The sequence below is a fragment of the Myotis brandtii genome, unplaced genomic scaffold (assembly GCF_000412655.1).
Source record: "Myotis brandtii unplaced genomic scaffold, ASM41265v1 scaffold582, whole genome shotgun sequence".
Lineage (NCBI taxonomy): Eukaryota > Metazoa > Chordata > Mammalia > Chiroptera > Vespertilionidae > Myotis > Myotis brandtii.
In genome coordinates this window covers 307,209-319,809 of record NW_005370187.1, presented here as the reverse complement: position 1 = coordinate 319,809, position 12,601 = coordinate 307,209, and the positions used below count along the sequence as shown (strand labels likewise).

General features: G+C 43.0%; 1 long non-coding RNA gene across 1 annotated transcript in view; it reads left to right on the top strand.

Annotated features, from left to right (window-relative positions):
- The window catches only part of LOC106728287, a 28,583-nt gene extending 21,552 nt beyond the window's left edge, over positions 1 to 7,031 (top strand). Inside the window, exons 3-4 of the long non-coding RNA XR_001364565.1 lie at positions 6,761 to 6,763; positions 7,022 to 7,031. This is a non-coding gene — a long non-coding RNA (uncharacterized LOC106728287). The remainder of the gene's footprint in view (positions 1 to 6,760; positions 6,764 to 7,021) is intronic.
- Positions 7,032 to 12,601: the final 5,570 nt, after the last annotated feature.

The following is a 12,601-nucleotide window of genomic DNA, read 5'->3' as shown; positions in this document are numbered from 1 at the left end:
TACATACACACACACACACACACACACATGCAGTTTTTATCCTGCTTTCTCAGCTAGTTCATATGTTATAAATCTTTTCTGTTATTGCTACATAGTTGTTAGTTTCTGCATTGTTTCAGCACTGATGATAAATGGAGCTAGAATGCCTTCTATGTTAGTATTGGGCTCTGTGTCCAGAGCTGTCTATCTTATTGCTGAGACAGCGCCTGCAGACAGCCCTCCCATACTGCTTCCATTGCCAAGGCCAGCGGGGTGAATGGGTGGGCCCTTCAGCAGCTGCTCTCTAAGCTCACTACCATCCCCACCACTACACCCATGGCATTTGCAAAACTTCACCACTCTCTTGGGGGCCTCTTTCTGTTCCCTGTTTCCTTCCCAGCAAAAGGCTTCACTTCCCACTTCAATGAAGACATCTCCTAGCTCAAATATCACCTCCCCTGTAAAACCTTCCCTAGCCCTCCCACTTCTACGCTGGGGGGAGGGGGAGGGCATGAAAAACTTCCCCAAACACTCTCAACACCACAATTTATCTCTCATGCACCCACCCTTACTTCCTGTCCTATCTCAGAGAAAAGTCTTCCCTTCATTCCAATGCTAGTCCTTCTTCTGCTCTGGCCATTGGTTTCACCTGCTTCTGCCTTTTGCAAGACCATTTTGCCATTCATTATCCTTTTGCCCCCACTGTCATTGTCACCCATCTCTTCTCTGCTGGTCTAATCCCTTCAGCCAACAACTTTATCTCAGCCTTAACGCATTACACACCACACACATGATTAATTTGGCTCAGACAAGTTTCTATTTCTTTTCACTCCCAAACCTCTTATCCCTTACTGTTCTTCCCTCCTCAAAACCCGGGATAACTTCCTTGGCCTACATTTATTGAGCACCTGCTATGGGAAAACAGTGGGGAAGTATATACTGGTATGAACAAGGCAGTCCCTACTCCTGAGGTGGGAAGACAACTAGTAAACCAAAAAACAGAACACAATAAGTGCCATAATAGAAATACGTGCAAAAGTACCCATACCTGTAGAAGGGCTCTCTGGAGAGGAATTAGAACGGCTTCCTTGGGAGGTGACAGGAGTTAGGCCTGGGACAATGAATGGGATATTGATTGCCGGGTGGAGACTGAGTCAGAGAGAGCCCACAACTGACAGAGAAAACCATAATATTCACAGTTACTTAGGGAATATCAGCCAGCTAGCTCAGTTACTGCAAGAGTTGAGTGCGATTGGTTTAGGTCGATGGTTCTCAAACTTGAGCATGCATCAGGATCACCCAGAGGGCATGTGAAAGCACACATTTCTGGACTGCACTCCCACAGCTTTGGGGTGGGGTCTGGGAGGAGGCTGGGTAATTTGCATTTCCAGCCGGTTCCCAGGTGATACCAGTGCTGTTAGTTTGGAGAGCACACTCTGAGAACCACTGGCTTAGTAACTTGGCTTCTGCTTGAATTGTCCTAGTAAAATTACTTTTAGATGTCACCGAAGGTCTTCGACTGCCAAATCCTCAGTCCTCATCCTTCTGGACCAGTGGGCAGTGTTTTGATACAATGGATGATTCCTTAACTGGCCTCCCAGTTTCCAGTCTCACCTTCTTTCAATCCATTCACAAAACTGCCCAAAATACAAGAATAAACCTATCACTTTGCACTTAAAATCCACCAGTGGCTCCTCATTCCCTGTGGTTAGAGCCCAAATTCCAAAGTCTGGGACAATAAAAAAAAAAAAAGAAGCAAACAAACTGGTATTCTGGCCACTTTTACCTCTTCTGCTGCTGCCCCGTATTGCACAGTTTATGTTCTAGGCCAGTGATGGCGAACCTATGACACGCGAACTCATTTTTTTGGTTGATTTTTCTTTGTTAAATGGCATTTAAATATATAAAATAAACAAAAGTATAAATCTTTGTTTTACTATGGTTGCAAATATCAAAAAATTTCTATATGTGACACGGCACCAGAGTTAAGTTAGGGTTTTTCAAAATGCTGACACGCCGAGCTCAAAAGGTTTGCCATCACTGTAATCTAGGCACGTCGACCTACCTGCCAGTCCCCAGATGTGCTGTGAGCTCATTTGCTCTTCACCTCTGCATATGCTCTTTCTTTTCCCTGGCATGCCCTTACTCCCTCCCCTTCTCTACCCCATCTCCCCCATGCCCTGTGGAATTTTAGTTCAAGGCCTAGATCAATGTCATCTCCCCTGGGAAGTCTTCTTCAGTTTTGTTGTGCCTTTCCCTGAGCACCTCTACAATTGGTTTCTGCATATTATATATACTATTTAACACTTAGTTGAACATGAGACTACTGTTTTAAGACCTACTTGAGTGCAAAGTCTGATTCTATCTTATTATTTTTAAATTATAGTTGACATACCATATTAGTATCAGCTGTACATATAATGATGAGACAATTATATACCTTATGAGTGAACAGGATAAGTCACGTACCTATCTGACACCATACATAGTTATTACAATATTATTCACTATGTTCCCTATGCTGTACTTTGTATCCCATCTATCTTATTTTTTTAAAGATTTTTTTATTGATCTTTAGAGAAAGATGAAGAGAGGACGGGGAGAGAGAGAGAAACATTGATGTAAGAGCGAGACATCAACCAGCTGCCTCCTGCACACCCCCTACCAGGGGTTGAGCCTGAAACCTGGGCATGTGCCCTGACCGGAAATCAAACCCAAAATGTTTCAGTGCATAGGACGATGCCCAACCAACTGAGCCACATCGGCCAGGGCTATCTTATTATTTTTGTTGTTCTCATAGAAGACATTCAATGTAGGTGTGTTGAATGAATGTTGGGTACACAGGCAACACATAATTAATGGTTTGAGTAGTTACTTGCTGCCTCCCCAGTGGAACCCAGCAGTGGGCAGGCAGGCAAAGAGGAGGAGGAGAACACGAAGAGCAGCTTCGTTAATGAGCACGAGCAAAGGTGCCACCTCACACCCACCCGACTCCCTGACTGAGAGGATGAACCATAGGCTTTTATTTCCCATGACTCTCTCTTTCTTTGATGGCATACCGGTTTGTCAGCTCCATGGACCGAGGCAGTTATGCAGCTGCCTTTCTTGCTTTTGGCAAACTACTCTCCAGAGGCCTTGTCCAGAACTAGAGCAGGAAATGCTTTGGTTGCTTGGCTTGGTGAGCACATGGCCAGCAGGCAGCCACTCGCCTCTCCTTTCTGTGCTGCTGCTGAAGGAATGCTGCATGCTCTCTGGTTTTGGGAAGAACAGATTGTGTCCATTTCTCTCTCTCTCTCTCTCTCTCTCTCTCTCTCTCTCTCACACACACACACACACACACACACACACACATTCTGATTTCTGTGGTGGCCATATCCTGCAGAAGTAAAATAGGCCTGAATGTCTGTGTGGCCAAGCTGCATTCTCCTCATTCTCTAATGATAACCATAAGGTTAAGAAAGCATCTAGCAGCCAATGAGCTCAGAAGGCCATGCCTTTTGTCACCTAGCCTTTTCCTACCTCTATGCAGATAGATATTCCTATGAGAGAAGCCATTTGTTTAGGGACTTTTATGTGCTAGATGTTTCCACATATGATCTCATTAGATCCGCACAACATTCCTGGAAGGCAGATCTCTTTTTCTCCATTTAATAAACAAAGATACTGAGGTTCAAAGAAATTAAATGACTTATCCAAGATCAACAAGCTAATAAGTGTGGTAGGGGTAGGATTGGAACCCATGTTGTAATGATTCCAAAGCCTGTATGTTTTCCATTATTTCTACCATGCTGGAGGAGTGAAAAAGTTGAAAGTTACAGAGTCAGTCAGTGTCACAGGGATTAAATTCAAGGTGTCCTGATTTCCAGGGCAGCCTAGAAATACTTTTTTGGAAGAATTATTTGGGTATATTTAATGTTCCAAGAATTTATGAAACTTAAAAAATATATTGAGGTCATAATGTGAAAGTGATCCAGAACTGGAAAAGCTGCCTATTTACCCACCAGTGTCCCTTGTCTATTCTCGTATAGTCAATGGTCCCTCTCAGGTGTGTGCACCTGAGCAGAGATGTTTCCCTACCCCCTAAAGTCACACATTCACCTGTGGTTCAGACTCCCACTCAAAGCTGTGTTTTAAAATCTCCCCTCCACCTCCTCTTTTCCCTCTGGATTGCAAAGAGTGACCAGGAAGAAAGGATAAGACTGTGACTGCACGCACAACTAGTTTGACTGGATATAAATGATTATTTCTAAAACAAAGTCAATTTTAGTAAAACAATAATGCTTTTCTTTTTTTCTGGTCAACTTGACCCTTAAAAAGGAGGTTTTCTTGAATAGTTCCCTGTTCAACTGGTGCTCTTGGCATCGTGAATAAAGAGAGCTAATGACAACATCCATCAGAGAGTTAAGCACACAGAGTGGGTGATAAAGTCAACAAGAAGCTGAAAACAAGATCTACCACGGATAAGCTGCCAAGAGTTGGCTATAGATTCCAAGTGGCCACTGTGGCTCATCCATCTCCCCTCCTCTGTGTCCCACCCCAACATCATCCCTCATGACAAGGTAGGAAAGCAAGAGAGAAGGGAAGTTCAAGAGTCGAGTACAGACGATAAATACGTAGCATAGCTGATCTGACTAATATAAATGCAGAGTCTCACTGGTAAATTCCGAATGACTTTCCATGAGAGAACAAAGAAGAGCCTTTTATAAGTCAAAACAACCAACCAAATAAAGGTCAGAGTCTAGAAGAGCAAGTAGACACAAGTCATTGCCAGGTTTCCTCCAAGGAAGACTTTTTCTTGTCCTTCCCTCTCTCAAGCCCAGCTAAGGAGATTGTAGAGTCTGTCTATTGTTTAAAGACTTGAAATTGTTTTCCTTGAATTATTCTCAACCCTGTACTTTCCTTGCCTCTCTTTTCAAAAGTAGGTTAGGGATATTCCGGTTCCCCTGAAGCATCTTAATGAGTTAGTCATGATTACAATTGCATCTTTTAAATTGCCCAACCGGTTGAAAGGCTGCCATGAAAGCAGCTTCTACAAACACAAGCTGGGCTGTGTTTTTCATTTTCTGATGTTGCAAAATGTGAATGAGGAGTTACCTCCAAGCGCATAATTAGCATAAAAACTGCTGAAGCTGAGAGGAGAGAGGTAGGCTACTATCCCAATAGGAACTGTTGCTGTTGTTCCTAAAAGGAATGTGTACATTGAGACTAAAATAAAGAGAAGTTTTTTTGCTAACAAATGTGAAAGGGTTTCACACAGTCCATGGCACATAATAAATGCTCAAAATGTGTTCACTAGATAGGAATCTTCTCCATAATCTACTTTTCAAGCAAGGAACCAACCCTGCCTACCTCCATTTCCTCACCATCCCCTCTTTTAATGTTCATCTGGTAACTCAAATTACGGTCTCATAATCTCTCACAGTGTTTCTCCATCTCCCTCCCCCACTCCCACCTCCACCCCCATGTTGCCCTCCTAAGCAGCTTTTTTAGACATTTTTACATTTCTCCCCATGACATTCTAATACCAGATACATTATTATATCAGTGTATGTACTGCATGTATATCTGCACTTTGTGAATGAAAACATTCATTTGTTTTTTATCCCCCAAGAACCATCCTCACTCCTGTTGAGAATGCATGACCTAGCAGACCAGAGTAGACACAACAGAAGCAGATCACAGAACTTAAATGCTAGATGAAATCAATCTGGGAAAACATCCAGGCAGGTGTGGCAGGCATGGGAGTTTGTCTAGATCAGGCTTAGTATGGGTCAAGACAGACAGCTGGCCATAGAGGTTAGCTAACCAGAACATAGGTTGCAGAATGCAGCTGAAGGTAGTTTGGTGGAAGACAGGAGAGCAAAGTTCAAGACAGGCAGAGGCATGGAGAATATTGGTCCACTGGGTCAGAGAACGTCTCATACAGAGAGATCCCAGTGTCCACAAAAGTTCCATGGAAGAGAAATTGCTCTCAGATCTGAAGCCAGATTAACCATTTTACCTTTGATCCTGAGAGCCCCTGAACCACTAGGCTGGCTGTGGCCTGTTAATGAAAATATCTGATTATTTTAGGGAAACACAGCAAGCTGGTCCCTATATGAGAGCTACCCATATCACCCCATACTTCGAACCTTCTATGTCCGATGAAAGAACCAAGCTTTCCAACCTGACTTGGAGCCGCACTGTGGTGTCATGTCCCAGGCATTCAAACAAGGTGATGGAATAAAAAGTCTGGTTTTCCTCTTCCTCAAGTCATTTCTTTTCTGGAGATCCTTCCCCTCCTGACCTAAAAACAGGGTGGACCTAGGGCCCTGACTGAACGCTCTCAGGGCTGTGCTTCCTAAAACCATCAGAATCTCTCAAGGGCCTTTCTTGTTGATGTCCCAGGTCAGCATCTCAGTGGCCTTTGGGGCTGCTGCTCATACTCTCCTCTTTGATTAGAGGTCAGTCACTCTGACTCTGGTCTTCATCATAATCCGCTTCCTCGAGTCTCCTGAAGTTCTCTCTGAGTGTCATGTCCATCTCCTTCTTCCTCCTTACTTTCCTCAAGGGCATCCTTTATCTTTGATTCTTTCCTATGGCCCTCAATGCTCATGCACACACCTGCTCAGTTTAATTTAATAAACAGCGTTGATCACTTGCTGTATGCCCAGCACTGCTATAAACAAGACATGGTCCTTACACACCCTTGAGGGAGAACAGAAATCTACATAACAAAGCAAAACACAGTGTGAGATATGTAACACAGATGTGCACAAAGTATCTTAGTAACCCAAGTGAGGAAGTGATTGATTCTTGAGGAGATCATAAAAGGCATTGCAGAGAAAAAATTCGCATTTGTGCCTTGAAGAAGGAATAGAGATTCATAAAACAGAAAAGTTGGAGGGAGAGCATTACAGAGAGAGAGATGAGGCTGGGGAAGGCAGAGAAAATAAGGGTTAGAAAGTCCATGTGACTTGAGGGATGGTAGGTGTGAGAGTGTGGCTGGAGGGGTAGGGGTGGGAGTGGTCGGAGATGACCCCAGAGAGGCAGGAAACATGAGCTTCAGTCACCATTTAAATCTACATCTCAGTTCATGAAAATGGCTCATCACAGTGCCTGGGGCAGATCCATTTTCTAAAAATAAATTTGCTCATATGTACTATATGTCATGTACTGTACTAGGTACAAGTGACACAAAGAGAAGCTGCCCCCTCAAGAGCTCAAAGTATAGTTAGGGAGATAGACATGTTTAAAAATTTAATGTATGCAACACAAGCTAATCCATGCAGTGATGGTAGCACATACATGACACAAAATAGAGAGCAACTGGCTCTGCATGGAAGGACTAACAGAGGACGCTTTAGAGTCCTGGCTGGGTAGCTCCATTGGCTAGACCATCCTCCTGATATGCTAGGTTTTCGAGTTCCATGCCTGGTGAGGGCACATACAAGAATCAACCAAAGAATGCACAAATAAGTGGAACCACAAATTGATGTTTCTGCCTCCCCCCCCCTCAAATCAATTTTTTAAAAATATCTTTATTGATTTCAGAGAGGAAGGGGGAGGTGGAGAGAGATAGAAATATCAATGATGAGAGAGATGCATTGATCAACTGCCTCCTGCACAATTGGGGATCGAGCCCGCAACCCGGGCATGTGCCCTGACAGGGAATCGAAATGTGACTTCCTGGTTCATAGATCAATGCTCAACCACTGAGCCACCGCATCTGGGTTCAAATCAATCTTAAAAAACAACACAGAGGATGCTTCAGAGAAAAATGCTATCTGAGCTGAGCTTTAAAAGACCAATGGGCATTGGATGGTGTGGCAGGCAGAATAATGGCTCCCCAAAGATGTCCAAGTCTTAAACCTGTGACTGTTACCTTACATGGCATTGAGGACTTTGCAGATGTGACTACATTCAGGGAAGATGAAAAGATTATAGATCACCCAGGTGAGTCCAATGTATTCACAAGGATGCTTGCATGAAAGGGAGGCAGAGTGTCAGAGCCAGAGGAGATGTGACGATGGAAGCAGAGATGGGAATGATGTGGCCAACAGACAAAACACGTGGGTAACCTCTAGAAACTGGAAAAAGCCAAGAACGCATTCTCTCCCAGAGCCTCCTGCAGTTATGCAGCTCTGCGAAAAACTTGGTTTTAGCCCATGAGACTCATTTCAGACTTCTGATTTCCAAAAAAGTAAGGTGATACATTTGTGTCATTTTTAAGCCATTAAGTTAGTGATCATTTGTTGCAGCAGCAATAAGACATGAATGTGGATGGAGCAGTAAGCAGGGTGTGGGGGTGGAGGGCAGTGCAGGCAAAAGGAATAGCAGAAGCACAGAAACATAAACTAGTATGGCACACCCTTGGGTCAGGGGGTACAGTTAGCCTCATGATGCTGAGGTTCAAGGATCACCAGGTAGGAGGGAGTGGAGAAAAGGCTGGGTGTGAGGCAAGGACCAGATGATACAGGGCCTTGTAAGGGGCTGTGCTATGGTGGAGTTTAGGTGTTGCTTAAGGCAAATTGGGAGCCATTTCCTGCTTTTAAACAACAGAGTAAAAATAACAGATTTTCAATTTTGAAAGAAAGGCTGACAGGGAAAAGTCTGTCTGGGAGATTGTTTAGGAAGCTATTGTGAAAGTCCTGGGGCAGGAGCTACAGCTTGAACTAACTGCCATGTGAGTAGAAGGAGAAGTCAGAATAAAGACTTACTTGACAGAATACTGGGGGCAAAGGCAATGGGAAGAGACAGGGATGACCCCTGGTTTCTGAATTGGACCTTAATGAATAGCCATGCTGCCTACTCAGATGGAGAAAGAAAACTAGAGATTTCTCTCAATGCTTCTTAGACTTATATTTTATTTTAGTGTCACCCAACAACCTATATTTGGACTGTCTATATTCTCCTAGCTGTTTTTCCTAATGCTCGCCTTTCCCCTACTCAATGAATTCTCTATGTTGTAGTTACAACAATTAATTCAATATTCAACAGATACTTATTGAGTGTCTACCATGTACCAGGTACTGTTACAGACCTGGGGAATATTATAATGAACAAAATAATTTTTAAACAAACTAGCTTGCATTTAATCTAGAAAGGTCTTTTCAGAAGGTAATTGTGGACATTTCCAGCACCAATTCACATCTTCCACAATGATCTCCAATTTCCTCTCATTTAACGTTTTCATTTTTTGGTGTGTGCTCAAGTTCTCTGTCAACTCCCTATAACTCTCCCAAACTAACTATAAGGAGTTTCATTTGCAAATCGGTTGTGATCTAAGAGCTGTGCTTCTTCAACTATCTGTAGGTTTGTTGTTGTTTGTTTTTTAAAAATTCCAAGCTATTGTTGTCTGACACCTGGTCCTCTTGCACATGACTAATGCCCAAGCCATGACCCCTATGAATCACTGTGCAAATTTCACAACACTCAAACTCACCCACAGCCTGCTCAATGGTGAGTCCACTGACGAAGTGCCTGTATGTCACGGCATTCTTAATTTGCTCTGACAAATTTTAAGTGCTTACTCTCAATGTCTGTACTCTCAATTTCAACACTGTCCACAGACCGCACTTTGAGTCCCCATACTTACCAAGTTCCTTACTAAAACAGTTGTGAAGAATTTGGAAAAAATTATATGGTGGTGGCATTTTTTGCTAGCCCACAGAAGCCTATATTGGCCATACTAGCTTATAGTTTTCCTATAAATAGACCCTAGATTATGTGGAGGCAGGAGGATAAAAGTTCTAGAACTGCTGTTTGGCACATCACCTTTTTAAAGGAGCAAATGCTTCTTATTTCCCCTTCCTTTTTATGTTCTTACTTCTTTAGTCAGCTACCTCCTTAATCCAACCCCTCACACAAATGAAAAATAAAATTAACGTGAAAGCCTCTCAATTCTTTATCAATTCTTGCCAGAGATGGTCCAACCACCTCAATAGATGAAGGCATTTTAGCATAACTCATAGTTTAATTCAACCTCAGGCTTATGAACTGGGTGGGACTAGGAAATCGGAGCCTTTTGTCTGGGATTCACTGGTTCAACTCTGGGCTGGCTTTTGCTGGACGTCCTCCAGCCCCCAATGAGCATGTTTGCAGCCTTCTATTACAGCTCTTCTAGGACCTTTGTTCAGTCCTCATCCTCCTTATCCTTTCTTTGATTTGAACACCACTAACTCTTTCTTCCCTGTGGAATAAACTCTCTTGTTCTGTGGCTTCCATGACTCCACATTGGATTTATTCTTCTTCGTCATCTACTTCAATTTGGTCTTTGCTGTCTCACTCTCCTCTCTCTTCTCCTTTGCCAAGGGCCTCATCCTAGAGCTTCTTCTCTCACTCGCATGATCTTCAGGTGCTCTCACCCTCTCTGAGGAATTCCGTTATCATCTAGGTACTCATGACCTATATTCTTTCCTGAGTAGGAAACACATAATTCCAACTGTTTTCTCAACCTCTTCATGTGTGTACCTTACAAACATCACATTTCAATTTAATGTCACTTCTCAAAAACCTCTTCTTACTGCATTTCATATCAGGACACTGCCATCCACTTAAACATTCAGGATAAATGCTCCTCTCTTTTCCTCATTCCTCCCCTTCAAGCAGTCACCACTCACCAATCCACCACTGCTGTGTTTCTCCAATCATTCTCTTTTTCTCCATCTCCACTACCTTGCTCTGGCTCCCATCACTTTCTTACTGGAACCATTCTCAGTTCTCTCAACCCTCAGATCACCAATGTCACACTGGACTCCGAGCTATCAGTCCCAACCCTCTCCAGAGCAGCCTTTACTCAGCTGTCCTTTTGCATTGTCCTTTCTCTCAACAGGCACATCCAATAATTCACACTCTTGAATACTGACCTTCACAACTCTTTTACTAGGTCCTATAATATGATCAAAACTCTTTTCTTAGCATGGGTTACCAGGACTTTCACACACAGGCCTTGACTAGCTTCTGTAGACACTTCTACTTTAACAACAAAATCACCATATCCCATAGTCCATCCTCACAGGCTTCCTTAACATTTCTCAAACATGCCACCATGTTCAGCATCTCTCAGGCCTCTGCACCTTTGAGCATTCTATTCTTGCCAACCCCTGCCCTCTGTCTTTATGCCCTACAGATCATGTACCTTCTGGGGCAGCTCCTCCAAGTGCAGGTCAGGGCTCCTTCCATTGCATTTCCAGAGCCCTTTGTATATGGGCAGTTCAGTCAGTGGAGTGTTTATGAGCCAGATGCTGAGCTACGTTCTAGGGGTACAAAGAAGACGGTCCTGCCACAAAGGAGCTTACTTTCAACTAGCAGAGAAAGACATAAGTGTAAATAGCATATACATTTGTGTATTTTTTTTTAAAAAAAATCAATGTTACAAAGCACAATAGGTGCTATAGAAGTGTGAGCAGGACACAGTGGACAATAAGCAATGCAGGGAGCAGTTCATTCTACCTGTGAGAAGAAATTGGAGGAGAGGAACCTAAGGAAATGTATCATGAAGGAGCTAACCCCTCGGGAGGGGAACGAGGAGAGGACATCCCAGCAAAGTCCTGGCACGATGGAACAGCACGTCATGTGTAGGGAAAAGCAATTGGTTCTCTACGGCCCATCTTCGACATTAACATTGATGCAGTTAGACAAGAGGTCAGAGAACAAGGAGGAGGATTTACCTGGCAGGCAATGAGGGGCCACTGCAGGGACAGACGAAATGTTCCAATTTCTATTTTTAGGGAGATCTTTCTAACAACAGTATACTGAGCACAGTTATAATGCTTTGGGAGGGGGAGTTATATATCCACTCTCCCTATTAGATTTTGAGCTCCCTGATGTCAAGTTTTATGTCTCTTTCATTTTTACCTTCTCATGCCTAACACACTCATTGACCAAGCAATGAGAGAAGCTACCCGACGTCAGTGCTGGAGTGTGGATTGAGAGTCGGGGAGGCGAGCTCGAGGCCAGCTCCCATCTCAGCTTGGGGAGACATCAGCAAGTCACTCTGGGCTTTGGTCTCTTCAGCTATAAAATGGTGGCTTATTTAAGACCATCTGTCAGTTCTCTTTTGCTCTAACATTCTGTAATCCTATAAGGGAGGTTCCTTTTTTTTGAAAGTTTGCAATCAATATTTGGTAATACAAATAACAAATCTGTCTCCAGTTTATAGAGATGAGTGTCAAGAACTTAGTGCACCATGAAACACAAGTTGACCCAAAGGTTATATAAATCATTCTCTGAATAGTGAGCAATGATTCTGGTTAAATTATTCACATGGTAAAAAGACGGGTTCTTCCTGCTGAAGGGGTATAGAATTGACTCCCCAAACATTTATTCTTTTTTTTTTTTTTAGAAAAATAAACAGAACATAGATTATTATTATAAGCCTTTAAGTGATAAGACAAATGCATTTGGAAAACATTAGAAGCTTGAGAGAAACCCGAGCTTTATCCACCTTAAATTAGTCGGTTCTCTCTTATTAGCTCAGCAGAATACACAGAGCTCTACTCGTTTCTCCAGGTCCCTTTCATAGTTCTTGTGTATCTTTGACTTAGTAGTATATACGCTCACATTTCTCCTTCATCGGTGGAACGTTGGCCTGATGGCTAGAATTTAAAATTCAGGATTTCTAGGAAAAGAGCCAATTTCT